The following is a 4,529-nucleotide window of genomic DNA, read 5'->3' on the forward strand; positions in this document are numbered from 1 at the left end:
ACCCCAGCTATTCATCTTTCCTTTCTCTTCCTTTCTCTTTCTGTTCTCTTCTTCCTCTTTCCCATTTTTAGTCATTTTCTTTCCTTCCTCTTCTCTCCTTATTCCCTCTCGTACCCCAGCTATTCATCTTTCTCTTCCTTTCTCTTTCTGTTCTCTTCTTTCTGTGCCTCTTTCCCATTCTTAGTCCTTTTCTTTCCTTCCTCTTCTCTCCTTATTCCCTCTCGTACCCCAGCTATTCATCTTTCCTTTCTCTTCCTTTCTCTTTTTATTCTCTTCTTTCTCTGCCTCTTTCCCATTCTTAGTCCTTTTCTTTCCTTCCTCTTCTCTTCTTATTCCCTTACCCTTCACTTCTTCCTTATTACCCCAGCTATTCATCTTTCCTTTCTCTTCCTTTCTCTTTATGTTCTCTTCTTTTTCTTCTCTTTCTCATTCTTAGTCCTTTTTCGTTCCTTCCTCTTCTCTCCTTATTCCCGTACCTGTTCATTTTCTCTTCCCTTTTCTCTCCTTTATTTTTCCTTTATTTATTGTTATTATTTGTTGTCTCTTTTTTGTTTACCAGCCATTTTCCTTGTTTCCTTGTTGTCATTTTTCCTTAGTTATCAATTAATTACAAAATCCATTCACTAGTTCGTATATATTTTTTTTCCATTGTGACCAGCACTACTTAATTTTTTCATCGTCTTTATGTTACGTCTATAGAAACTTGGTACTTTACTTTACTCTCCCCTCTATCGTCTCCTTGTCATTTCCCTTGTGTTTATTCCATTTGTAAACCCTTTCATTAGTTTATATATTTTTTCACTGCTTATTTCTGTCACGACGTTCAATTCGGTACTTTTTCCTCTATTTTCCCCGCCATTCCCTCGGTTATTAATCCATTTTCTTAACCCATTCATTAGCTTTTATATTTTTTTCCCATGTTGATCAACTTCTTATTTCTGTCAATATACTTTACTGTCATGACGTTCAATTTGGTACTTTTTCCTCTATTTTCCCCGCCATTCCCTTGGTTATTAATCCATTTTCTTAACCCATTCATTAGCTTTTATATTTTTTTCCCATTTTGATCAACTTATTTCTGTCAATATACTTTACTGTCAAGACTTTCAATTTGGTACTTTTTTCCTTTATCTTCCCCGTCATTCCTTCGGTTATTAATCCATTTTTTAACCCATTCATTAGTTTTTATATATTTTTTCTCATTTTGATCAACTTCTTATATCTGTCAATATACTTTACTGTCAAGACGTTGAATTTGGTACTTTTTCCTTATCTTCCCCATCATTCCTTCTGTTGTTAATTTATTTTCTTAATCCATTCATTAGTTTTTATATTTTTTTCCCACTTTGATTAACACTACTTTTTTTCTTTCGTTTTTGTTATATCGAGAAGATCAGTTTGGTATTTTTCCCTCCATCTCCTCTTCCTGTCATTCGCTCAGTAATTATATCATTTTTAAAACCATTCATTAGTTTTTTCATATTTTCTTCCATTTTTTATTAACACTACTTTGTTTTTATTTTATTATAACGAGATCAGTTTGGTATTTTTCCCTTCATCGTCCTCAACTGTCATTCACTCAGCAATTATATAATTTTTAAACCCATTCTCTCCTCCCGAAATTGACCTCTCTTTTTGGCCACTCCTATGTACTCTATTAGGGAGCAGTAAGTAGCGGGCTTTTTTTTTCATTATTGTTTTTGTTTTTTTTCACTCCCTTGAACTGTCTCCATTTCTGTAAAAAACAAACAAACATTCATTAGTTTCTATATTTTCTTCCATTTTGCTCAACATTTTTATTTTCGTTGTCTTGTATAATGAAACCATTTAACTCAGTACCTTTTTTCCTCCATCGTCCCTCCCTGTCATTCGCTCAGTAATTACATCATTTTTAAACCCTTTCATTAGTTTATATATATTCTTCCAGTTTTGATCAACACTTTCGTCCATTTATCTGTACAATCAAGACGTTCGATTTGGTACTCTTTCCTTTGTTGTCTCCCTGTTATTCTCCTTGTTATCATTTCATTTTAAAACCACTCACACGTAGTATCTTTTTTTCCCTCAACAGTATTTATTTTCTTCCTCGTCCTCCTCTGATATCAAACCATTTAACTCAGTATATTTTTCCTTTATTGTCTCTCTTTCTCCTTGGTTATTATTTCCCTTTTAAAATCACTCATTAGTTTATATGTATTTTTTTTTCCAGTTTAGGTCAGCACTATTTTTTCGTTTATTTCTTTGCAGTATCAAGACGTTCAATGATGCACTTTTTCCTCCACCGTGTATCTGTGTATTCCTCGGTTATTATTTCATTTTTAAAACCATTCATTTCCTAATCTTTTTTTCCGTACTGATCCACTCTTCTTATTTTTTTCCTTCCTTCGTTTTCTGTTTTATCGAAACGTTCTATTTGATACTTTTTCCTAAATCGTGTCTGTAATTTCCTCGGTTATTATTCCATTTTCAGAACCACTCGGGTATTAATATTTTTTTCCCTGTAGATAAACGCCACTTACTTTTTCTTCGTTTTTCTGTTATATCGAGACATTCAAACTCCGTAGTACTTGCCTCTCCCTCGTGTCCCTGTCATTTCCTCGGCAATTATATCATTTTAAAAAGCCATTCACTTGATGTTTTTTTTCATTTTGATTAAAACGGCTTTTTTGTCTATTTCCCCTGTACCATCCTCCCCCCACGTCTCCCTTTCATTTTCCTTTGGTTATTATGCACTTTTCAAACCTCTCCTTCCTTTATATTTATCGTTTTTCCGTTTTGCTCACACGGCTTATTCTTTCTTTGTTCTTCTGTGATATTTCCCTTCTCTTCTTCTTCCCTTCCCTTCCCTTCCCTTCCCTTCCCTTCCTATCCCTTCCCTTCCTATCCCTTCCCTTCCCTTCCTATCCCTTCCCTTCCCTTCCCTTCCCTTCCCTTCCTTTCCCTTCCCTTCCCTTCCCTTCCCTTCCCTTCCCTTCCCTTTCTCTCCTTCCCATCCTTTCCCATCCTTTACCTTACCGTCCTATCCCTTCCCTTCCCTTCATTTCTTATCCAATTCCAAACCTTTCAATCTCTTCCCTTCCCTTCCCTTCCCTCGGTACCTTCCCTTCCCTTATCTCCATGTCATTTCCTTCGTTACCTTTCCCATTTTCAAGCCACTGACGTTTTATTATTTCGTTCTCCATCATGACAACACTAATAATATTTCTGCGTTTTTCTGCTACATTGAGACACAGGACTTTAAACTCCCCTCCATCGTCTGCCTGTCTCTCCCTCGGTTACTATTTTTCCCCTCCCTCTAAACCATCCACTCTGTAATCTGCTTTTTATTTTTTATTACCTCAGCTTATTTTTTTTTGTTCGGGTGTGTGTAGTAGACGTTGAAATGGGTGCCTTCCCCTCCCTCGTGTGTCTGTCATTTCCTCGGTTATTTTTTTCCTATTTTTTTCAAGCCATTCACGTCTTTTTTTTTTATTTAATTAGTGGGGACCTTTAATCGAGGCACCTCCACCATTCTTTGCCCTTTAATTACCTTCTTTTATTACTCTTTTCCCCTCTTCCCTTCTTCCGTCTTCCTTATTCATCTTACTCTTATCATCTGTACTGTTACTATTTTCTTCTTATACCTTATCCCTTCTTCCTTATTCGCTTTTTTATTATCCTTTCTGTCATCTCTACTCTTACTCTTTTCTTCTATGCCTTCTTTCTTATTCACCTTTTTCTTATCATCTTTACTTACTACTTTCTTCTCTTATCACTTCTTCCTTATTCACTTTCTTATTGTCCTCTCTTATTCCTTCTTTCTCATTTACTTTCTTATCCCATCTGTCATCTCTACTCTTTCCTTCCATGCCTCTTTCTTACTCACCTTCTTATTCACCTCCTTTATCAATCCTCCTTGCCCTTCATTTATCATCACTCCCTTCTCCTCTGATCGCCACATATTTAGGGCGGCACTGATCTGCTGTCATTTCTATCTCGTGGGACGGTCATCAACAGCTTGTCCATTCAGTTCACTTCAACGGGAGAGAAGAAGAGTGAGCATGTCGGTAGTGATAGAAAGGGACGTGGAAGTATTTGTGAGTCTGCGCTTTTATCGAACAAGAACAAAAAAGGGAGAGAGAGAGACCGAGGGGGAAGAGAATAAAGATAAATGGAAAGAATATATTGCATCGCTTACTTCTATTTTCGTCCCTCTCATGTCTTTTCCGTCCTTCCCTTCCTTTTGCATTCCTTCCCATTCTTTCCCTTTCCTCCTCTCTTCTCCTCCCTTCTCTTCCCTTCATTTCTCAATTCATTTTTTTTAACTTCCCTTCCCTTCCCTTCCCTTCCCCTCCCTACCCTTCTTTCCCCTTCCCTTCTCTAACCTTCCCTTCCCTTTCCTTCTCTAACCTTCCCTTCCCATCCCTTCCCTTCCTTTCCCCTCCCTTCACTTCCCTTTCCTTCACTTCCCTCCCCTTCCCTTCCCTTCCCTCCCCTTCCCTTCCCTTCCCTTCCCTTTTCTTCCTTTCCTTTCCCTTTCCTTCTCTTCC

Source organism: Eriocheir sinensis, chromosome 2 (assembly GCF_024679095.1).
Source record: "Eriocheir sinensis breed Jianghai 21 chromosome 2, ASM2467909v1, whole genome shotgun sequence".
In the NCBI taxonomy this organism is placed as follows: Eukaryota; Metazoa; Arthropoda; class Malacostraca; order Decapoda; family Varunidae; genus Eriocheir; species Eriocheir sinensis.